The sequence below is a fragment of the Chiloscyllium punctatum genome, chromosome 16 (genome assembly GCF_047496795.1).
Source record: "Chiloscyllium punctatum isolate Juve2018m chromosome 16, sChiPun1.3, whole genome shotgun sequence".
Classification (NCBI taxonomy): domain Eukaryota; kingdom Metazoa; phylum Chordata; class Chondrichthyes; order Orectolobiformes; family Hemiscylliidae; genus Chiloscyllium; species Chiloscyllium punctatum.
The window spans coordinates 55,801,941-55,828,203 of NC_092754.1; positions in this window are offsets into that span (position 1 = coordinate 55,801,941).

Sequence of the window (26,263 nt, forward strand, 5' to 3'; positions counted from 1 at the left end):
GTGTGGCAGTTGGGAGACATTTCCTGCCTTCCAATCCAGCAATAGATGGCGAACGGTAATACTAAGTATCCTGGTTCTGTGAAAGCTTGCAAAACCACAAGGAATGGACTGTATCTACACCGTCTATGGCACTGTAGGTGTCTCAAAAATGACGAACCCACCTAAGCCGTTAAATGATGGTAAGATATATGTCAAAGTTAAACATAAATAAATAAATCGAAGAATGCAGCAGGCCTGGTGATCAGACACAGATGGCCTCAGGAGCCCAGCAATTCCTACCCTGCCAAAACGCTGTAGAATCATCGAGCTCCTGAAGAGAAAGCATCATCTCGCTCTGTCACCTCTCACTTTACAACTGGAGATGTATCATTAGCCCAATAGTCAGCCATGTCAGCATCCAACCCAGAACAAGTATTTTTGTGACATATAAGGGATGCAGTGAAATGGGTTAACTGGAGCTGTTTGTTCAGTGACTATAATTGATGTCAGTCTCCATGGACTCTAACTGTATCACTGGAGATTTTCCCTCTTTCATAGTTAAGGGGCTTCTTTGAACCTGTTATCCCGTAGTATTAGGGACGGCGTCGTCCTCAACACGATGGGGATCAGCACCTCCAGAGAGAGGATTAGGAAGCGAATCAGAACAATAGACTGCAATGTTACAGCAATGGATTCGAATCTGAGAATATTAGATTGGAATATTACAACAATGAACAGGGTCTTTACTGGCTTTATCAGGATTGGCCATGGTTAGATTTCCGGATCCAATCCATACTGAGGATTATTCAAGCTGGTTACTATCCCATCCTCGCTATTATTGGTGTTCCTGGTAAGTCTATCCATGTCAATTCTATAAACTATGGTGAAGATCATTGCTAATTCTGTTATTTATATTTCGCAAAGATGTCCAGTATTTTATTCATGTTCTGTCAAAAACTCCACTTACTTTAAATTAATTTCCGACTCTTCACTCATAACCATATAAGAAGGAACAAGACTGTTCACAACCTCAATCTGACTGTTGCCCTGAACGGTTTTATGTCTCTGTATTCTCTCTGTCATTGAACCTGCCCACACCCACCTCGATAATATCCCCAGTCTCCACCTCTGCCTCAGTGCTCTTGTTGAATTAAACATCATCTACACCTTTGTTAACTTCAGAATGTATGGCTCCCGTTGTATTCTGACCTCTCTACCAGTGACAACTGTTATGACCACAAACTTGTTGCCGTCACTACAGGTACTTCACAACAGATTCTCTGTATCTGATTCATAATGTCATTGGACGCGAAATTCAGAGGCAAAGGTGATGACTCTAAAGGCATTGTTTGAAATCCTACCACAGTCGATGACTGAACTTAAAGTGGAATGACAAAAAATGGCATGAAATTTCACTGCTGGAAACCATACACTATAAGGATTTCTTTTAATATTTCACTGATAGCCTTTGGTAAAGAAACTTAACATTATTGCCCGGTCTAGACCAAGGACGACTTCAGCCCCACAACAGAATTGTTGGCTCCATGTTGTCTTGAGAAATGGCCTCACAGTCAAGGGTAATTAGGCTGGACAACACATGCTGCCCTTGCCAGAGATGCTGACATACCATGAAATAACAACATTAAAGGTGAAATAAACCAAGGAACTGTGTATAATGGAGATCTGAAATAAAATTCTCAGGTGTCCAGAGAGAGAGAGAAAGGAAAGCAAACAAAAGGATTGCTGATGATGGACTGGAAGGAAAATAGAATGACAAGTTATTCTAACATTCCTACCTTTCCCATATTCCCGAATCCCACGTCTATTTAGGTATGTCCCTGATTAAAGTGAGTTATGTTCCCTCTGTCTCTCTTCTCTGAGTGTGATAATCTATTCCATTGGCAATGCTGGTGCTGCCCTTACAGTTGCTGAGATACAGAAAAAGGTAATGTTAAGTATCAAATGCTTCTTTGGAGAGAGGAACTGTTACTGTGGGACTGTACAGAGATGCAACGGCTTTCTCAGACAGGAAGAGAAACTGAAGAGAGGGAGGCATTTTCAACACTGAATGGGTGCACCATGTGTGTGGGGCATTGACTTGCTGCTGTCATTAGAAAGCCAATGGTGTTCTCAGGTTTGTTTTGTCAGCTGCTGAGTTCATTCAGGGAGACCAGAGGGTCTGGTGACCGCACTCTGGACACTGCAGTTACAGAGTGACTGGGTCCATGGTAAACAAATGGAGCGAACCTACACAGAAGGGAAGCTCTGGAAACAAGGAGGAGGAAAGTACTGCACTTTCCTTCCTGGGATTTCGAGGAACATTTGTCTAAGCTGGACTCATTGAGGTGTAAAATGTGAGGACAGCTTGTTTCAAAAATGAGGTACCCACTGAGATGAGTCCGTCCTTCAGTATAACCTGTAGCCTCACACCAGGGACAGGACTGTGCTGACTCTCACCATGAATTTAACTGTTTTAATTCTGGAACTTTCCAGGCAGGAGTGGGAAATCTATCCACCATCTCTGAAGTGCAGTCATCCGATGTAGCACGAGCTGACAGGAGCCACCTGCCTGATGAGAGGAATGCATTGATTCCATCTCCACAGGGGAAGTACAGAAACCACATTCCAGAAATACTAGAGAGAAGGGGGACTGGTGCAAATGAGGAAATACATGAAATTAAAATTAATGAAGGGTAGCCTTTTGGAAATCTAATTGAACTGTAGTTTCATAAGCTGCTGCATCTGATGAGCTCATCTCAGAGTATTGACGAGATGAAAACAGAGCTAGTGAAAAAATTATTGATTATTCTTCAAAGCTGGTTAGATTCTGTAAAGGAAACTGCAAACTGGAAATCAGCTTTTGCAAATGTAAATATTTAAAACAGGACGGAGAGGGAAAACAGAAAACTAAATAGCTTGACGTTTGCTGTGAGAGAAAAAAAAACATTGGAACCTTTTATAAGGAACGTGACAACGAGCCACTTGGAAAATAATGATATGATTTGGTAGAGTCGGCCTAGATTCAGGAAAGGGAAATGATCGTTGATAAACCTTTTTGTGGAGATTGTGCATTGTGATATCGACAATTGAGCACCAATGGGAGTGGATTATTTGAGTATTTAGAAGACGCTTGACCTGATTGAATACAGGTGAGTGGGGAATGTTAAAATCCATGGATGTGTAGTGGTGCAATATATAGCATATGGATTACAAAATTTGTAATGGAGATACGAGAAGAATACTGTTTTTTTCTCTGAACTGAAGGCTTGATGGTGGCAGCAGGATCGGTGTTTGGGCAACAGCTGTTCACAAGGTATAAAATGATTCGGATGTGAACAGCAAATATCATCATGTACATTTATATTTATTAAATGGTGAGAGATTGGGAAGTGTTGTTTTTGAAAACGACCTGGATGTCCTTGGTCATAAGTCGCAAAGAGAATTCTTACGGGGCAGGAAGTAAGTGATATGTGGCTCTTCATGCAAAATAATTGAAGCACCAGAGTTAGAACATCTTTCTCATTGGTCGTGTTTTGTTGAGAGAGTATTTGCTTGGTCTGCTTTATCGATAATGTTCTCTTTGTCACCGAGACAGCACAAAGGATTTTACCAGACTAAACCCTGGCATGATGGTACCCTGCGGAGTGAGTGCACTGACTATGTGTTTAATGTGTAGGGCTCTGAAAAAATAAGAAGCTGAAACTTGATGATTATGGACGGACATTCATTCTGTCCCAAACAGCTGAATAGTGTGAAAATTCCATCCTTTTCATTGGGTGATTGATTCCCGATAGTTTACATACATCTGCAGAGCCCCATGTCGAATGACAGAGAGCTCCAGGCTCTGAATGAACTCGGGACACTTGAATGCACAGTTAGTGTTTGACAATGCATTGAATGTCACTTTGTGCATCATCCTGTCAGCAGCTACTTTAACTTTATTTTGAAAGAATTTGTCATTCCCCACCAGCTTCTGCCCTCCATGGAGACCATGGGTCTGCCCTTCTTGGAGATTGAAGACAATTATTTGGCGAATACTTTAAAAAGGTTGGCTTCATTTGGAATGCCAGAAAACCATGTTAAAGTAACACTTATATACTATGAGTGATTAAGTCCTGTGGATTAATTTGGAGCAGTCTATCTTGCAGCCCCTGCTCCATTTGTTTGCAACATTAGAACATCTCTGACCCTTTCCTGTTCCCGTGTTCGTGGCTTGAGAAGCTGAATGACCTCTTCCTATTCCTTTTTAATGACACAGGGAGTGAAATGGTCTCGTTGTGATCCTGTGTAACTGGGTGTGGAAATGAGCAGATTCCTTCTCTACCTGTTTTATAGGCAGGAGGAACTGAATGGACTATCCGTCTTTTTGCCCAGCAGTTTTAATGGGCTGAATTGGCTTCTCCATATTCTTGTGAAACCAGATTGAAGTGTTGAATGTGCTCTTCGTTTAACTGTGAAATGTACAGTGCTGTAAGATGAATATTACCCAGACTTTAGCAGCACAAACTTGAATGTTGTCCAGGTCTAGATGCACATGGACACAGACTGCTTGAAGAGCTGAAGAGGGACAACTTGTTCTAAATATTATGTAAACTTCAGTGAATATCCCGACTTCTGCTAAGTTTTGACTCAAAGGGCTGAAAGGCCTCTTTCCAAACTGCAGGGATTCCCTGCTGACAAACAGAAGATGCCTGGGCTGAGGGAGCTACCTTGTGGATCTCCTGCAGAGATGCCCCATGGCCGAGATGATTGATGCCCACCAATGGTAACCACCTTCCCTTGTGCCGTGAATGACTCCAAACAGTGGAGAGGTCACAATCGATTCTCATTAAGTGTGATTTTCCTCAGGCTCCTTGATCTCATCCTCAGTCAATTATTACCTTGAGTTCAGGGCCAGTCTCTCTTACCTGAGCCCATGTGTTACCTCTTCTGTTCATATCAATAGGTCATGATGTAGAAGCAGAGAATGTTTTCTTCAAACAGAGGGTAGTGAAGGTCATGAATTATCTTACACAGAGAGTTGGGGAGCTAGATCACTGAAAGGCACCAGTGGCATTCCGCAGGGATCGGCTCTGGGACCCCTACCCTTTGTTATTTCTATAAATTACTTGGATGGGGGTGTTGAATAGTGGGTTAGCAAGTTTGCCAATGACACAAAGGTTGTTGGAATGGTACAGAATGTGGAGGGCTTTTGTAGGTTGCAATGCGACATTGACAGGATGCAGAGCTGGGCTGAGAAGTGGCAGATGGAATTCAAACTGGAAAAGTGTGAAGTGAATCCCACTGCAAGCTCGAATGTGAATGCAGAATGCATGGTTAAAGACAGGATTCTTGGCAGTGTGGAGGCACAGAGCGACCTCGAGGTCCGTGTCCACAGATCCCTCAAATATGCTCCCCCAGTTGATGGTGTGGTTAAGAAGGCAGATGGTGTGTTGGCCTTCATTAGAAGGGGGTTTGAGATTAAGAGCCATGAGGTTATGCTGAAGCTCTATAGAGTCCTGGTTGGACCACACTTGGAATATTGTGTTCAGTTCTGCTAACCCCATTATAGGATGGATGTGGAAGCTTTAGACCGAGTGCAGAGGAAATTTACCAAGACGATGCCTGGACTGGAGGGAAGGTTCTATGAAGAAAGCTTGAGGCAGCAAGGGCTTTTCTCATTGGAGAAAAGAAAGATGACAGGTGATTTAATAGAGGCGTGCAAGACGATGAGAGGCATAGACAGAGTGAATTGCTCACGACTGGTTCCTAGGGCAGAAATATCTATCACAAGGGGTCATAATTTTAAGGTAATTGGAGGAAGGTTTAGGGGAGATTTCAGAGATATGTTCTTTCGACAGAGAGTGGTGGGTGTGTGGGATGCACTGCCAACAGTGGAAGTAGAGTCAAATACGTGAGGGAAACTTACGAGATTCTTTGATAGGCATGTGGAAGAACGTAAACGGAAGCATGTAGGATAGTCAGAGCATAGAGTCGGATAAGGGGGTGGCACAACATCGAAGGCCGAAGGTCCTGTACTGTGCTCTTCTGTTCTTTGTTCTGTGTTCTTTGGAAGTGCTCATGGAGGCTGGAGATGGATTTTGTTGTGTCAGAGAGGTGAGGGCTATGAAGCTATTATCTTCGTGAAAGGCAAGGCAGGCTTGGGAGGTGAACGACCTGCCTTTGTTTCTGATATTCTCACATTCTGTTATTGGAAAATTAGATTAGATTAGATTAGATGAGATAAGATTACTTACAGGAAGGTACCTGGAAGTTCTGTTATGTAATGTTGCAGTCAAGGAACCCAGAGGACCTTGTGAGCATCTGTGGGTGAGGTATGGGGGCTGTATTCACAGTGAATCTGCGTCTACCAACAAACAGAGCACTAGTTGCAGAGAGGGGAAGCTCTGTAAAGAGAAATGACGGATCACTTTCATATCCAGCCAGGGTTTTCCAATTACATTTTCCAAATCTCACAAACCGTGTGACAGTCATGAGAGAGTGAATGTTCTCCTCTGTTTCTGTGCACCAGGTGATAGCAGTAAGTGGCCTCCAACTGCTCGTCTACAGCAGGTTTGAGGGTCTAAATGGAACACAGAAACAGGGGACTGAGGAGTAGGAGTGGGTCATGAGATACTTTGAGCCTTCTCCACCAGGCACTAAGATTGTGGCTGATCAGGTTTGGTGTAAGCCCCACTTTCTTGTCTGTATCCTATTATCCATGACGCAGTCTCTGTGAAATCTTTAACGAACTCAGCTGTGAATACTTGAAATCAGAGAGGCACCACAAACTTCTTGGGAAGACAATTCCCATTCAAAAGCCCTTTTTACATTTTTCCTTATCCCTGTGATAGAATAGATGAATCATGCAGCATGGAAACATATCCTTTTGTCCACATTCTCCACACTGATCAGGCATCCTAACCTGACCTAGTCACACTGGCCAGCATTTGGCCCACATCACTCTGAACCATTCCTATTTATGTATCTATCCAGATATATTTTAAACATGCAATTGTACCCGCTTTCACCACTGCCTCTGACAGCACTTTCCGTACACCCACCAGCCTCTCCATGAAATAGTTTCCCCTCAGGTCCCGTCTAAATCTTTCCCCTGGCATCTTCAACCTTTGCCGTATAGTTCTGCAAGTCCCTCCACTGGGAAAAAAGTTGTTGGCCATTGAGACTATAAATAGCCCTCAGGATTTTACAAACCTCTGTCATGTCACTATTCAGCTTCCAACAGTCCGGGGGGGGGGGGGGGGGGGGGAAGCCCCAACCTGTTCATCCTCTCCTGCAGCTGAATTCCTCAGGTTCCTAGAAAATCCTTGTAAATCTTTTCTGCACCCTCTCAAGCTTAGCAGCATCCATCCTTTAGCAGTGCCAACTGAATTGCACACAGTATTCTTAACGTGACCTCATCAACGTCCTGTAGAAGCGTAATATGCTACCCCATCTCCTATACTCAATGTTCTGACTAAACATTAATACTCTGTCTACCTGCTACTCCACTTTCAAGGAACTGTGAATCTGCATCCGTAGGTCTCTTTGTTCAGCAACATTCCCGAGGGCACTACCCTGCTTTAACTTACCAAAATGCAAAACCTCACAGATGTCTGCATTAAATTCTATCTGCCAGTCCTTGGCCCTTTGTTTGTCAAGGGTGCCATTGTACTCTGAAATAATCATCACTGTGACTGCCCCACTATGTTTTTGATGTTACCCGTAAACTTACTAACCATGCCTCCGATAATCACATACAAGTTGTTTATATACATGATGAAAAACACTGAGCTCCGCACTGATTCTTTCAGTACACCCCGTTCTTTCCTGTCCATGTACTTGTCAAAATGCTGTTTAAATATTGTTTATATAAATGCTTCAACCACTTCCACTGGCAGCTCATTCCCTTTGTGTACCACTCTCTGTATAAAACAGTTTCCATCAGTTTCCCTTTCATTCCTTCCCACCTCACCTGAAATTGATGCTCTCTAGTCCTCAATTCCCCAACTCTGAGAAAAAAAGTTCAGTCCATTCACCCTATCCATGCCTCTCATAATCTTGTAGACTTCTGTAAGATCCCCCACAGTCTCCTACGCTCTAAAGGAAAAAAGTTCTCGCTTGTCCAAACTCTTCCAATAATTCATACTGTTGAGTCGTGGCAACATCTTTGTAAATTCCGTCTGCACACATTTCAATTGAAAAACATCCTTCTGATCGCAATGTGAGCAAAACTGAACACAACACTACAAGTGCAGTCTCACCGACATTCTGTATAACTGCAACATATCTTATCAACTTCTCTCCTCCATGTCCTGACCGTTGACTGCCAGTGAGGCAAAAGCCTTCTTTACTGCCCATGTCTACCTGTGACTCCACGTTCAGAGAACGGTGGACCTGAACTTTATGGTCCCTCTGCTCAACGACACTGCTTAAGGCCTTACCATTCACCATGAAACTCCTATATTGATCTAAGTTTGCAAAACATATTCCTCAGCCCACTTCTCCAGTTGATCAAGATCCTGCTGCAATTTCTGATAACCTTCCTCACTGTCCACAATACCGCCCGTTTTAGTGTCATCTTCAAATTTACTAATCATGCCTTGTACATTCTAAAGAATATCATTGAACTAGATAATAAACAACAATGGGCCCAGCACTGACCACTGAGGCATTTCGTGTGTCACAGGCCTCCACTCTGAGAGCATCCTTCCACTATTACACTCTGTTTACTACCATCAAGCCAATTGTGTATCCACTTTGTCAGCTCCCTCTGGATTCCCTGCGATTCTAAACTTCCCGACCAGCCTATCAAGTGTAATCTTGTCAAAGGCCTTACTGAAAGCCATAAAGACTATGTCTGCCACATATGTCTGCAACATGCCTGGTCACTTCATCAAAAACCTCAAGCAAATTTGTGAGGCATGATCTCCCACTCACAAAGTCATGCAATCGTTCCAATCTAAAAACAACTATTAATAATAATTATTGAAATAAATAATAACAAACAATAATAAGTAATAATAAGATGACATTTTCAGCGGAGAATAAATTATCCATGGTATGTGGCATTGGAACGTGCATCATTGGTGCAGGGCAGAATGGATTTTGTCCCTGCGTCATTGAACTGCGTTGAAAAAAAGCAAGGGTGGCATGGTGGCACATGGTTAGCACCGCTGCCTCATAGAGCCACGGATCCGGGTTTGATTTCGGCCTCGGGTGACTCTCTTTTGGAGTTTGCACATTCTCCCTGTGTTTGTGTGGGTTTTCCTCTGGGAGATTCATTTTCCTTACACAATCCAAAGATGTACAGGTCAGGTGAATTAGCCACAGCCTCATGTACATTCGTCCGGGGTAAACATAGGATAGGAGCATGGGACTGGGTGGGTTGCTATTCAGAGGGGCGGTGTGGCCTTGTTGGGCATAGTGGCCTGTTTCCATACTGTAGGAAACTGAAAAAAAAAACTATTTCTCATCCATCCCTGTCTTTCCAAACGTGTGCATATATTATCCCTCAGAACCTTCCTGATGAAGGGCTTTTGCCCGAAACGTCGATTTCGCTGCTCGTTGGATGCTGCCTGAACTGCTGTGCTCTTCCAGCACCACTAATCCAGTATTTGGTTTTCAGCATCTGCAGTCATTGCTTTTACCTTGTCAACTACCTACCTACCACAGATGTTTAAGCTTCCCGGTGTATAGTTCCCAGATTTTTCTTTGCTTCCCTTACTGAATAATGGCACAACGTTTGCTACATTTCAATATTCTGGAACCTAACCTGCGGCTAACGATGATGCAAAAATATCACCCAGGTCCCCGTAGTTTCTTCTGTAGCCTCTTGCAGTATTTTTGGATGCATCTGTTTTGGACCAGGAGATTTATCCACCTTCATACATTCTAATGCATCCAACACGTCCTCTCTTGTGATATTAACTAACCACAAGATATCACCACGACCTTTGTTAACCTCCCAAGTCTTCTTGCATTTCTCCACTGTAAAGAGAGAGGTGAAATATTTGTTGAGAATCTCACACATCTCCTATGGTTCTAGACATGCAAGTCCACTTTGGATCTTGAGTGGTCATATTCTCATGTAGTTATTCTTTTAAGTTTAATATACTTTAAGAACCTCTTTGGATTCACCCTAATCTTCTCAGACAATGCTATCGTGTGCGCCCTTTACGCCCTTCGGATTTCCTTCTTCGGTAAACTCCTGTATTCTCTGTTCACCGCCAGGGATTCCCTTGATCCCAGCTGCATGGACCTCAGCCAGACCTCCTTTTTGTCTGCAAAGCCTCAATATCTCCTGACATCCAGCGTTCCCTCTTACTGCCAACCTTGCCTTTTACCCTCACAGAAACATACAGACCTTGAACTCCAGCCATTTCACTTTTAAAGTCCTCCCACTTGCCGGAGGTCCCTTCTCCTGCAAACAAACTCCTCCAAACAACCCCCACAAGCTCCCATCAAATTCCATCAAAATTCGCCTTGCTCCAATTTAAAACTTGAACATGCGGGCCAGTTTTGTCCTTATCCATAAGTATTTTAAAACTAACAAGACTATGGTCCCTGTCACAGCGTGCTCCCCAACTGTCACCTCAGTCACCTATCCTGCCATATTTCTTAGAGTAGGTCAAGTTTTACCCATTCCCGAATTGCACCCTCTCCATACTGCTTGAGGAAACGTATCTGAACCCACTGAATAGATACACACCATCTCAGTCCTTAATTCTATGTAATTCTCAGTCAATATTAGGAAAATTATTATCTCTGACCATGGCAAACCTATTGGCCCTGCAATTCTCCCCAATCTCTCTACATATTTTAATTATTCTAATTCCCCGTTTACTATCTGGGGGCTTATAGTAAAACCCAACTAATATCATCATTCCCTTTTTATTTCTTAGCTTCCCCCACAAATCGTCACTGGATGATCCATCAGTTATTTTATCCCTGATTACTGCTGTGGTACTCGCCTTAATCAAAAATGAACGCCCCCACACCTCCATCCACCATCTCTGTCTCGCATAAAGCAACTGTGCCTTGGTACATTAAGCTGCCAATCCTATCCCTCCCTTAGCCATGTTTCTGTAATGGCTATAATATCGCAGTCCCACGCACCTATTCACGCACTGAGTTCATCGGCCTTACCTGTCAGCCATCTTGCATTGAAACAGATGCAATTTAATCCAACAGTCATTCCTTGCTCCCTGTCGTGTTCCTGCCTAACCTTTCTCTGCACTTTACTGTTTGTGATTACGGTATCTCCTTCCAGCCTCGCACTTGCAACCCTGCTGTTGAGGATCCCATGCCGTCCCCCACACCAGCCAATCTAGTTGAAACATTCCCATGCAGCACTAGCAAACCTGCCAGCCAGGATATTAGTCCCCTTCCAATTCAGGTACGACCCGTCCTTCCTGAAAATGTCAACTCTGCCCCACAAAAGACCCGAGTGATCTAAAACTCTGAATTGCTACCTCCTGTACCAATTATTTAGCCACGCATTCATCTGCCATTTCCACCTGTTCTTACCCTCACTAGCACGGAACACTGGAAGTAAACCAGATATTACCACTGTCGTGGTCCTGTCTTTTACCCTTTTTCCTCGCTCTCTATAATCACTTTGCATGACCTTATCACTACTTCTACCTGTGTCATTTGTACCAATGTGCACAATGACTTCTGGCTGCTCCCCCACCCCAGTGGGAACGTTCTGCACCCGTTCTGAGATATCCTGGACCCTGGACCCTGGCACATAGAAGGCTATACATCACCTACGATTCCCATTTGCAGCCATACAATCTCTTGTCTGATCCCCTCAGGCTACACTTATCTATCTGTAAGTTAAATCAGTAACGTTATCAGGCCCTAGACTGGACCATGTGAGCTCTCCTTGAATATTATCCGAACTATATGGCTCCATCACATTCTCATCTCCAGTTCAGTGCATTATTGCTGTTGTCATACATCGAATCAATTCATTAACAATAAATGGCCCTACTTGTTTTGAAGATATGTTAATATGTGCCTGCATAATGTAAACATAAGCGTTTGATGACTTCACAATAGCTGTGTTAAGATGAATATGTTTTATTCTTAAACAAATACAGAAATTTCTGGAAAAGCTCAGCCTGTCTAGCATCAGATATGAAAAGAAATCAGAGTTCACTTTTTCGGTCCAATGACTTTTTCTTTGAACCTGACTTATTCTTAAATTATTTCCCCAATTCTATTCTCCCACATTATAAGAAATATCCATCCGGTATTCACCAACTACACTCTTCTCAAGATGTCATATGGTCAATAAAACGTCTCTCATTCTCAGGTCGAACTGTTGCTTCTTCGTAAAGTAATGCCTTTATCCCAAGAATGAGTAAAGATAAAAATCTTTGAAACGTTTCGAAAGTAATTTTGTTTCTATCAGTTAAGGCAATTATAACGAATTATAATACATCAGATGTGATCTCAGCAATGCCCTGTACTGATGTAAAAATCATCGCTAGGATCAAACACAACACCCCTTACACGAAACAGAATAATTACATTTACTTTCAAATCACCAGCTGCATCTTCAGAGTACTTTATTGTGATTCATGTACTAAGATACACAGATTCATCTGTACACTCAGTTCTGCATTCCCCTTGCATTTAAATAATTTTCTGCTGTTTTGTCTTTTCCCCAAAACAGAAAATTCCCATCACAGAAATGTTGTACATTTTTTCTGCTGAAGGTTTGCTCAAAACTGGCCTCTGTTTGTATGCCATTACTTGATGCTCTGCCCCTCCCCCTGTCTGTATCCCATTGCAGACACGTTGCCCTCCCCTGTCTGCATCCCATTGCAGACGCTCTGCCCCTCGCCCATCTGTATCACATTGCAGACACACTGCCCTCCCCCTGTCTGTATCTCATTTCAGACGCTCTGCCCTCCCCCTGTCTGTGCACCAGTGCAGATGATCTGCCCTCCCCTGTCTCAATCCCATTGCAGACGATCTTCCATTCCCTGTCTGTATCCCATTGCAGACATTCTGCCCTCCTCGTCTGTGTACCAGTGCAGATGCTCTGCCCTCCCCCCTTCTGTATCCCATTGCAGACGCTTTGCCCTCCCCCTGTCTCTATCCCATTGCAGACGCTATGCCCTACCCCTGTCTGTAACCTATTGCAGACGCTCTGCCCTCCCCCGTCTGTTTCTCACTGCAAACGCTCTGCCCTCCCCCTGTCTGTATCCCATTGCAGATGCTCTGCCTCTCCCCTGTTAGTATACCATTGCATACGGTCTGCCCTCCCCCTGTCTGTATCCCATTGCAAACGCTCTGCCCTCCCCTTGTCTGTATCCCATTGCAGACGCTCTGCCTCTCCCCTGTTAGTATACCATTGCATACAGTCTGCCCTCCCCCTATCTGTATCCCATTGCAGACGCTCTGCCCTCCCTGTCTGTATCATAATGTAGACGGTCTGCCCTCCCCCCGTCTGTATTCCACTGTAGACGCTCTTCCCTCCCCCTGTCTGTATCTCATTGGAGACGCTCTGTCTCCATTTGACATCTTATTGATTGACTATCCTGATGTATGAGCAAACTGAGCTCCATCCTCTTCATCCAACTCATTGGTGTGGATTGTAATTTGTTGATGACATCACGCAGATCCCTGAAGAATTACACTAGTTAGAGGTTGCCAAACACAAAATGAGTAATGATCTCTTGTCTGTATTTCCTGATGCTGCCCAAGGCGCCCCTGCTCCTGCGTCACAGCCTGGGATGGTTAAATGGCATCCTCCTGTGCTGTGTAATTTACTGAATTGATTTGAATACTTAATTCTATTTCCGTCTAACCTCATGGATGTCCATTATGGCCTCCCCCTGCTGTATTGTCATGATGCTGACTGGATGAATGGGATCTTTCTCTCCCTCTGTAACAGCCTTGGTGGTGAATTGACAGAGCAACGGATGAGGTAGGAGCAGCAGTCGGCCATTAGTCCCCTCCAACTTGCTGTTCAGTTTAGAAACATGATGGCTAGTCTGATTGCAGCTGATACCCCTTTTCTGTCTGTTCCCAATAAACATTGACTCCTCTGTCCATCAAAGGTCAGTCAAGGTCAGCGTTGAATATCCTCAATGACCCAGTCTTCACTGTTCCCGGGGGATGAGAACGTCACAGATCGCATAATCCAAAGAAGAAAGGAGCAACGTTATCTCAAATGGAAATGGGAGACCCCTTTTATATCAAAGCGTGTTAACCTCACAGCAAGTCACCTACTCTTTTCAGAAACAAGGGCACAGCAAATAGGAACAAACATATACCATTCAGCCCCTCAAACGTATCCCACACTCCCATTGACTGTTCAGTCAAGTATTTATCAAACTCAGCTTCTACTGCACCCTTGGAAAATAATCCAGACACCTTAAGGCCACAGAGCATAGGGAATTGGAATTAGGCCATTTGGCCCATCAGGTCTACTTTGCAGTTTGATACTGTCTGGTGTGTATATCAACACAATTTTCCCGCCTTCTCACTTAAATCTTGATCGTGGTTTTAATCAAACCTTTGTCTTAAAGACATGGTTGCATCGGTGTCTCTGTATGCGTGTGTGATTGCGTGTGTGTTTCTGTGTATATCTGTTTAATGGCAGGAGACAGGGTGATGGTGGATGGTTGTTTTTTGAACTGGAAGCCTGTGGGCAGCGATGATCCAGAGGCAAAATTGTTGGATCCACTTTTGTTTGTCATTTATATAAACGATTTAGATGAGAATTATAGAATGTATATTTCGCAAATTTGTGGATGACATCGAGTTTGCGTTTACAGTGGACAGTGTTTGTATAATGGTGAACAACTGAAGATGACAAAGAGACCTTCATTAATTAAATCAATGATTCATAGAGATGTACAACAGGGAAACAGACCCTTCAACTCGTTCATGACATCCGATTATTCTAAATTAATCCACTCCCAATTGCCAGCATTTGGCCCATGTCCCACTTAACATAAAGCCATCCAGTTGCCTATTAAATGCTGTAGTTGTTCCAGCCTCTACCAGTTTCTCTGGCCGTTTATTCCATCGAAACACCACCCTCTGCAGGAAAAAAAAGTTGCTCTTCATTGTCTTTCAAATATTTCACTTCCCGCCTTAAACCTATGCCTTCTAGTTTTAGACTCTCCTCCCTTGGGGGGAAGGAACCTTGACCACTCAATCTATCCATGCCCTTCATAATTTTATAAACCTTAGAAATTGTAAATGTGATTCCAGTCAAGAGGGTTGGCTGCGCTTTCAGCCATCCTGGATCTATAGTCTCAAATTCAGTATTCGTATATGTCCCTTCTCCATCAATGCACGATTCCAAAAAAGTTTAATCAATTTGTTCAGACATATTATGAAACTGCTCTGTGGGAGTTGGAAGGAGAATTTTCGGCGCAGTGATAGGGACACTACCATCATTCAGCATTAGCCCCTAAAGCTGATACATGATGCTCCTCTGTGTTGTTCATCAGCCTGTTGTAACATGCTGTGACACACCTCCACAGGACATGAATACACTCCACCATCTCCAGAAATAGGGGCACTATCAAACATTCATGGACTGGAATCGAATCCAGAGCTCCGGTGCAGAAACGTGGGCACAATCCATTTAACAAGGCCTAAACTATGCCCAGATTTTGGGTCATATATGAAGTGTATAGATTTATTAAATTCTGGTTAACATTGCCAAATTATACAGGGGACGATTCTCATTGAAAAAAAAGTACAAATTATTTGCCTCAACTATAGAATGTTGAGTGTATTTGCTATACCATTAAGATAAACTATGAACATCTTTAATTGCTTGGCTATGATTTCCGGTTTAAATGGCTATTACCAGTAGTCTGCTATATTAGGGAAAGAAATCCTGCAACACACTTTGCACTATGAAGAATCTCGAGTAAATATCAATACTGAACACCAGAGAAGAGGAAAGAACACAATTCTGGGCCCAAAACACTGGTCACTATTTCAAATCTCTAGCATGTGGCTTCCCTCTTCCTAAAATCATTAATTGGTATAAGACAGATATTTCCTTTCCAGCTTTTGCTTCCCGACTCCTCCCTCTGCCTGCACAAGGCAAACCAAGCTCTGCGTCTTTGGGAAACTCAAGGCTGGTGTCTGTAGGCCTTCTGGAGAGGGGATTGTCGTTTTAATCCGAAGGGGGAGTGTGAGGGGACAGTAATATCATTCACTGGGCTGAGGTGTGGCAGATGGGGTTTAATCTGGATACATGTGAAGTATTGCATTTTGGTAAAACAAACAAAGGCAGGGCTTACACAATGAATGCTGGGCTTTGATAGTTCTATAGAAAAGAGGGACCCAGGAGTGCAGGTATAATTCTTTGAAGTTTGTGGCGCAGGGTGTTTCAGGTTACTTCAGTGCTCAGACCTTTGAGTTTAGAAGCTGGGCAGGCAAGCTGAGATTGTGCAGAGTATTGATAAAGCCTCTTCTGTAGTTCTATGCGCAGTTCTGTTATAGGAAGGAGATTGTTAAGCTGAAGAGGGTTCAGAAGAGGTGTACCAGGATGTCACCAGTAACACATCATCTTCTGCCTCGGGAGCCAACAAACACACGGTATGAACATTGGATCCACTGATTTACAAATTTCCCCCGGCCAACCCAGATCACAGATCCAACCGCCAGACTCACATCTGCCATCCTGAGGAGACATAATGCCCATCTTCATTCCCAACACTCTGTCCCACACTCCCCATCGATCTATTACTATCACCTCCTATCTTTGCTCACCTATTACTTATCTTTCCCCAAGCGTCATCCCATCACCCATTTTCTTTTAACCCCCTTTCCGCTCACCTGTCCTGAAGAAGGGTTCTGCCTGAAACGTCAACTCTCTTGCTCCTCGGATGTTGCCTGGCTTGCTGTGCCTTTTACACGGCCATTCTTTCCCTACTCTGATTTATCAAACAGCTGCAGTCTCCATTATCTCTAAGGTACAATTCTCTGTTAACATAACTACTTCGTTGTCTCTTATAACTGCACGTAGTCTTAGGGGCATTTTCTTCTCAGATCATCGACGATAAAAGTTCTTTTACAGTTTTACTAATATTGTAATGCCTGATCAGTAGTTAAAGAACACACATTTCAATTTATAAACAGAGAAGCTTGCTCGTGTTCGAATTAAACTCTGGCATTGCTCCCATATCCAAGGCAGATTGAATGCTTACACATGATTGATCAACCAGCCCTAACATTTGTTCCCTCTGTCACCCCCACATATCCCATCCAGAGTGTGTAAATTTTAATCATACGTTTTTTAAAAAAAAATTAATAAAACGTATTGAATTGAAATGGGTTAACTGGAGATATTTGTTCAGCGACTGAGATTGACGTCAGTCTCCGTGGATCCTAAATATGTCACTGGAGTGCTTTCCTCTTCTATTAATGAGAGAATCTGTTCAATGTGTTATCCCATAGTATCAGCGGGACAATCACAGACAGCAGTAACAGGGATCAGCAGATCTAGAGAGAGGGGAAGGAGAGATCTGAATCTGAGAACATTAGACTGGAATGTTGCAACAATGAACCAGAATCTGAGAACATTAAACTGGAATGTTCCAACAATGGAACAGAATCTGAGAACATTAAACTGGAATGTTCCAACAATGGATCAGAATCTGAGAACATTAGACTTGAATGTTCCAACAATGGAACAGAATCTGAGAACATTAAACTGGAATGTTCCAACAATGGATCAAAATCTGAAAACATTAAACTGGAATGTTCCAACAATGGATCAGAATCTGAGAACATTAGACTGGAATGCTACAACAATGGACAGGAGTTTATCCGAGGGTCTTTACTTGCTTTCTCAACCTTGGATCTCATTAGCATTGTGGTTCTATGGTGTACTGATGGTCATTCAAAATGGTTACTATCTCATCCTCATTATTGTTGGTGTTCCTGGTAAGGCATTATATCTGTTCATAAAGCCAGGTTAGACTGAATTACTGCTCATATTATTTAAAATTTAGCAAGGTGGACGTCAATATTTTCAATTCCAATGAAATATTCCATTCCTCACAAATTATAACGATCAAATTATTCATGACAAATTACTCACCAATATGCGAGGAGGAACCAGACTGTTCTCAAACTCCATAATCCTTCTAGCCCTGCACAGATCTACATTTCTATATCCTCCCCACTCATTAATTCTGTCCAATATCATCATCATGATATCCCCGTCTCCTCCTCAGCCTGAGTGCATCTTCTGAATAAACCATCAATTGTGCCTTTGTTCAATCTGGATACAACCTATCAAGTCCCTTGTAACCACATGTCAGTTACAGACTAATTGCTCTTGAATATGTTGAACTTGTTCACTGCACAGAACCTGTCAGACAGGCAGACACTGCATGCTGCTTAAATCATTGACGCATAATCTAGAGACACAGAATAATAATCTGTTGATAGCTCAAGAAGGAAATTGATGTAATTGAAGTGAAACCATCATTATTTGTGATTTTAAAAAGGCCCATCTGCTTGATCAGGGAATTCAATGGGTTATTCTTTCCCAGTCATGTCTGTGCAAACCCACATTAATGTGTTTTACTCGTTACTGTGTTATGAAACAGCTGGACCAGGCACTCAGTTCAAGATCCATATAACATCCTGGCCTTGTCAGGGCTGCACACATCCCGTGAGAGAATAACAAAAGTAAAGTTAGCTCCCTTCCTCTGCCTATTTTCCTTATTCCCACACTCCATTTCCATTCAGATAGATGACCAATCCCTATTTCAAGTACAATCTTTCTGAATGAGTCTCTCCCCAAGAGGGATGTTCATCTCCACGGGCCCCTCTGATGCTGGCTTTACTAATGCTGACATACAGATGTAAGGAACTTTTAAATTCCACATCGATGGCAACGCATAGAGAAGGAATGGGTTTTATGTCATAATAAAGATATGGAGACCGTAAGTGTGGGAAATAAATCATTGTGATCATCACTGAGAGTGTGGTTGAGACAGTATTTGGGGTATTATGGACAGATTTTTTATCCTTTAGAACGAATGATCTCATTGCAATAGAGACAGTGTCAAGGAATTTCACCAGACTAATCTCTGGGCTGATGGTAAAAGAGGAATGAGTAAAGGTTAATCTGTAGCACTGCCAGAGAATAAGAGTTCATTGCATTGAAACTTGATGGTGATGGACAATCCCTCGTTTTGTTCTACACAGACACTGAGAAGGTGATAAATTCCATGGCTTTTACTTTTTATTTTACTCTGGATGCATTATTCTGGATATTTTAGTTCCTCTGAGGATTGAACCTTCAGTCAAATCCTGCCTTGTTATCGGGGTCAGTCCCTCTTACCTGAGCAGGTCAGTTAACCACTATTGTTAATGTTAATACGTGATGGTATCGGTGTGGAGAGTGTTTTCTTCTCATAGACGGTAGTGAATGTCAGGAATTCTCAGGTCTAGAAAGTTAGGGGAGCTAGATCACTTCAAGTATTTAAAGAGGAGGTAGATGGATTTTTAACTTGTCAGAGAGCTGAGGGGAGGGAAGAATTGGGCATTAAAGATGGGTTAATGCCAACAGTAGGTCAGACATGATCGCCTACATTGGCGTGAGCATCGAAATTATCTACTTCTGTTTCTTATGATCTCATATTCTGTCATTGGAAAGTGAATAGTTGTAAGTTACCTAGAAGTGCTGTTATTGAATGTTGAGGACAGTGAGAGAAAAGTATCTGTTGAGCCATCTCTGGGCGAGATATGGGCCCGATATTCACAGTGAATCTGGGTCTACAACATGTCCAAAAAATGAAGCACCATTTGCAGCGAGGAGCCACTGTGTAAAGAAGTGAGAGGCCTCTTTTGTATCCAGCCTGGATTTTCCATCGCATTTTTCAACTCACACCAAATCACCCAGTTGAGGGACTGAATGTTATCCTGTGTTACTGCGGACCAGGTATTCGGAACAAATAGTCTCTATCTGCTCCTGTTCAGGTGATTTTAACGACTGAATGGAACATAGGAACAAAGGACTGAGGAGCAGGAGTGGGTCATTCGACAGTTTGTCGTTGCTCGACCAGACAGTAAGATCATGGCTGATCTGAGTGTGGTCTCCGCAGCACTTTTCTGTCTGTCCACAATTTTCCTCCATTCACATGTCTGTTAAATGTTGAATAAACTCAACTTTAAATAAATGCAAGCACCCAGGCACAATACCAGGGAACTGTACAAAGTCAAACTACACAGGAAACACAATTCTGGAAGGCACCAGGCCTTTTTCTAACAGTCTTGTTCCCATCCAATTAATTCTGCTGCAGTTCATCATTTTTTATTTATTCATGGAATGTGGGTGTTGTTGATAGTCCAACATTTATTGGCCATGTTTAATTACGCTGGAACTAGTGATGTTGAGCTGCATCTTGGGAATAAACTTCTAGGGAAGAGAATTCCCATTTGAACATCTCCGTGAGAATTTCTCATTCCTGCTCTGACCAATGTTGGAGGGTCACTGTTTCATTTTCCAGGCCCACTTCTCCACTGGTTACAACAGGTTTGAAGTGTCTCTAGCCCAGTCTCTCGAAAAATGTGAGACACAGAGTCACACACATACAGACACATACACCAACGCACATGTCTGAAGACGATAAAGAATAAGGAATGTTTTCCAGAGTTTCATAGTATTTTTTATGCATATCAAAAGGAAAAGAGATAATGTGCTATTCTGTCTCCGACGTTATTCTACTCAAACAAGCTGCTGGTATGACACTTCTTCCTCGAACAGTTCGATTTTGCAGAATTTCCTTTCCTTCAAGGAGTGGAGCGATTCCCAGGAATCCTCAATAGGAATTCTCCACGTTTGTTAAAGATGACTCATGGATTTTTTAATCTCACACTTTGTTGTCAGGAGGGTCAAAGTTAGAAAACGGGAGCATTAGACTGTAGCTTACGACCATAACATCATCGAACATAGGAATAGAAATAAGGCCATTGAGCCCATCAATTCTGATCCACCATTCAATTATGCTGACAAGATTCTCAACCCCATTCTCCTGCTTTCACCCTGTAACCCTTGATCCCTTTGATACTCCAGAAGTAAACTATGTCTATCTTAAATATACTCAATGATCTGACCTCCACTGCCTTCTGTGAAAATGAATTCCACAGGTTCTCCACTCTCTGGCTGAAGACATTTCCCCTTACCTCCGTTCTAAAATGATTTCCCTTTACTCTAAGTTTGTATCCTTGGATCCTCGAGTCTCCTACCAATGAAAGTCTTCTCAACCTCAACACTGTGCAAACCATTCAGTAGTCTGTATGTTTCAATTAGATCCACCCACATCCCTCTGAACTCCATCAAGAACAGACCCAGAGTCTTCAAACGTTCTCACATGTTCAGCTTTTCATTCCTGGGATCATTCTCCTGTACCTGCTGTGAACCCATTCCAAGGTCGGCACATCCTTCCAGAGACATGGGGCTCAAAACAGCGCAAAATACTCCACATGTGTTCTGACTAGAGCCTTATAGAGCCTCAGAAGTACACCCCTGCTATTACATTCAAATCCTTTCAAAATAAATTCCATCACTGCATTTGCCTTCCAAACTATTGACTCAACCTGCAAGTTTACATTGAGAGAATCCTGGAGTAGAACTCTCAAGTCCCTTTGCACTTCAGTCATCAGAATTTTCTCTGTAGTCCATTTTTTATTCTTCCTACCAAAGTGAATGTTCCTGCAATTTCCCAGTCTGTACTCCATCTGCCACTTCTTTGCCCATTATCCTAACCTATCCACACCTTTCTTGAGCCTCCATGCCTCTTCGACGTTACCTGTCCATACACCTATCTTTGTATCACCTTCAAACTTAACCAGAATGCCTTCAGTTCCTTCATCTGGATGGTTAATGCATAAAATGAAACGTTGTGGTCCCGACACTGAGCCTTATGGAACACCACTTGTCACTGGTTGTCATCCTGAGAAGGACACTATTATCGACGCTCTCTGCTTCCTGCCAGACAGCCAAATTTCTATTCTTGCTAGCACCTTGCCTCTAATACCATGGGTCCTTGCCTTACTCAGTAGCCATTGTCACAGATCTTCTGGAAGTCCAGGTGGATGACATCCATTGGCTCTCCTTCTTCTAAGCTGATCATTACGTCCTCAAGGTTTTCTAGCAGGATTTCCAGGCATGAAGTCTCCTTGATGAAACCATGCTAACCTTGTCCTACTTTACCATCCACATCCAACTATTCAGAAATCTCATCATTCACAATGCATTCCAGGTTCTTACCCAGAGCCTAGTTTACATTAGTCAGTCTGCAAATTTCCGTTTTTGTTTTGCTTCAATTTTTTAAACAGGGGTATCACGTTAGCGATTTTCTAGTCCTCTGGGAATCTCCCTGATTCGAGAGATTCCTGAAAGATCACCACCAACGCCCCCCCCCCCCCCCCCCCCCGTCTCATCAGCTATCTGCCTTAGAAATCTGGAGTGGAGTCCATCTGGTCCAGGTGATTTACTTACCTTCAGGCCATTCAGTTTTCCCAGCACCTTCTCCGAGGTGATGGCCACCTTACTCAGGTATGTTCACTAAGTCTTTTCAATGTTTGGGATATTACTCGTGTTTTCAACCATGAAGACTGACAAGTAGTAATGTTTCAGCTCCTCAGCCATTTCCTTGTTCCACGTTTCTCTCTTGTGCCAATTACTAGCGATCAACTGCCCACTTTTTGCCTCTCGTTTTCTCTTTCCATATCGAAAGAAGATCATACAGTCTTTCTTTACATGACTGGCTTACTTACCCTCGTATTTAATCCTCTCGCCCCTCACTTCTGGTTTTTGTTTTGCTTCTGTTGGTCTTTAGAAGTGTTACAACATGGCGGTGAACCCCTCTGTTAATTAAACCAAAGACACAAGAAAGCTCACATCACCTCATAATCTATTAGAGTATGAGTGGCAGAGAAATCCCAATTTCCACTTTTTAAAGAAAATAATGTCAATTCATTTTTAACTGGAGAAGTGAACATTACACCACAACTACTTACAACTTTAAACAAACCACCCCCCACCCCCCACACAAATACCCTAAACTCCATAACAATAATCTGTTTCAAAAAGACACTCATGAATATTACATCAACTTAATTTCAAAACTACACAGCCACTGCCGTCCTCTGTGATGTTACTCTTCGGGCTGATGAATTCCCTGGGTCGTCGTATTTCTGCTTACTGTTTCATACGAAAAAAAATCTATGACAGTGAGTATTTCCTAATTTCTTGGAGAGCAAGATGATTGATTCCCAGGATTCTTCCGTCTCGATGGCATCTTGTCTCTCCCCAGTTTTCAAAATGTCCGCATTTTAATCCCCAGCATCAAATGCTCTCACTGGTTCGATGTTGGCAAAACAATAAATTCATTCTCGATTTACTTTCAGTTACAAAGAGAGAGAAGGAATGAGAGTGTTGCATGCAACAGTGTGACTGGTGGAGTAGATATGCACATAATGTGGGTGGTGCAGTAATACTGCATGATCTAAAATTGCATCTAAACTGCGTTAACTAAATGTTTGCTCAAGCTTTGAAAAGTAAATTTCATAAGTGTATATGAATTAGGTTGAAGAGTATGTTGTTAACCAAACTAGATAGCAGTTATTTCGGGTGTGGTGTTATGTGCTCAGAAGGACGAATTACTAACCTTGCTCTGAAGCAGCTTTCGAGTAATAATGACATTAGTATATTGCATTTTACATAGAGTCTGCATGCAATATAGAATGTTTGAACATTACACTCAAATATTATGGAACCCCGGAGGCTAGAGGATCAAGTGAATTGGGAAAATACAATATAACGTTTAGTGTGAGACAAATAACGTTATTGATAGAAATACTGCTAAAACTGAAAAAAATACATATATATCACTAAGTTACAAACACCAAAGAAAGGGAAGGTGACTCAATGATGGTGAACGTAAAAATTTAAAGATTTAATTAAACCACAGGAAGCTGCATCAGAAGAATTTCAGATATTTTGGAATCCTGAATATTCTGAGAGATTTACTTTTCCGAAAATAAGGACAAAGAAAGTGTTAAGGAAATCAAAAAGATCATGAATACAACCAAACAGGAAACACAAAGGCTGCTCAAATCTAGGATCCATGTACCAAAGAAAAAAAAAGCATGGTCAAATGTGGAAATGTATATGGTTTAGGAGAATTCATTGTTGGGAACAAGTAATTGGCAGAGAAACTAACCAGCTACGTTGCACGTGTCGTCATGGAGAAAGCTCCAGAAATTCTCCGTGTAAAGCAAGTGATTACATGGGACTGGTGGAAGTAAAGACAAAAGTCAATTCGAATCAGCAATAAGGTAGTTCTTGCAAATGGAGCTAGTTTGATCATTGCTAAGTCTGATGTGCCAGATGTACCTCATATAAAAATGTCAGAAATAAAACAGCATGTTAATTGAACTGTCGATGACTGCGCTTTATTTTATTGTACATCCTGCAAAGACCATAAGCCCTTGTAGATAACTGGAAGGTAGTAAACATGACCCAACTATGTACGCAGGGAAGAAGAGATAATGTGGAGAACTGCATACCAGTTAGTTTGACATTTGTAGGGAAACAGTTGAAATCTATTATCTAAGATGTGATATTGGGTATTTAGAAATTAACAGCAACATTGCAGAGAATCACTCTGCATTTCTGAAAGAGAAATTATACCTGACAAACTTTGGAATTGTTTGAGGTTTTTTTGTTCTTGCAGCATAAACAATGGACAACACGCGGAAGTGATGTGCTTGGATTGTTAAGAAGTGGGCGAAACGGTGGCACAGTGGCACAGTGGTTAGTACTGCTGCCTCACAGCGCCAGAAACCCAGGTTCAATTCCGGCCTCAGGCGACTGACTGTGTGGAGTTTGCACATTCTCCCCGTGTCTGCGTCGGTTTCGTCCGGGTGCTCCGATTTTCTCCCACAGTCCAAAAGATGTGCAGGGTAGGTGAATTGGCCATGCTAAATTGCCTGCAGTGCTATGTGAAGGGGTAAATGTAGGGATATGGGTGCGTTGCGCTTCGGGTGCTTGGTGTCGACCTGTTGGGCCGAAGGTTCTGTTTCCATACTGTAAGTAATCTAATCTAAAATCACACAGTGAGTTCGTTAATGCAACTAACGTGAATAGTATTTGGAGGAATACATGTAACTGGATAGTTAAAGTTAGGTTAGAGCTTGTTTAAGTAAATCAGAATATAAATGTAAAGACCTCACGAAGCAGTTGCATAGAGTGTTGGTGAGAGAGTACCTCGAGTATTGTGTACAGTGTTGGTAACCCAATCTAAGAAAGAGTATACTGATCACAGAGGACGTGCAATGGACATTCTCAAGATAAATGCCTCAGATGACAAGAATTCCTGATGGGGAGACTTGTCTTGTGACCTTTCCAGTTTCAAATAACAGTGAAATTTAGAAAATCTACGAAACATGTGACAAGGTGGAAGTAAACAGGATGTTTCACTGGCTGACTACTCTACATTTAAGCAAATAGTGGCAGGATAAGGGACAGGCCATTTAAGACCGCAATAAGGAGGAAATTCTTCACTGGGAGGGGACTGACTAACACAGGGGCATGGAAACCTGCTGGCAGCTTAAGGTTAGGGAGAATTCCCAGATATTCTACAGGTACGCCAAGTGGAACACAATAACCAGTGAACAGGTATGACCTATTCGTGACTTAACAAGTTACATCCAAAATCAACTTCGTGGTAGAAGGCTGTTTGTGTGACTGATAACTAATGTCCTCTGGTATACCGCAGAGATCATGCTGTGACCCTTATTATTTGTGGTAATCATAAGTGTTGTGCATGTGAAGTGGGTAGGGGGAGTATGACAAGCAAGTTTGTGTTTGACATAAAGATTGGTCGGGTGTTTGGCAGTGAGGTGGGAGGTCTTATGTTACAGGAAGTTATACATCGAATGGTCAGATGGACATGTTAATGGCAATTGGAATGTAACTCTGATAAATATGAGGTGATACACTTTGGAAGAAGGAACCAGACAGAGGAGTACTCAATAATTAGCAGCGCACTAGGAAGCTCAGCGGGTGCTTCTCCACACATCCCTGAATGTGACTGAATATGTTCATTGATGAGTTAAGCAGAACCGTAGATAAATCCTTTATTCCTTGACCTAAATATTGTAAGAGTTTTACTGGAGACTTTTACTGGAGTCCCAAGCCTCGTGTGCAAAGTAAAAGCACATGGGATAGGGGATAATATATGGACATGGTGTTATAATGGGACAGCTGACAGGAACAGTGAGTAGGAAT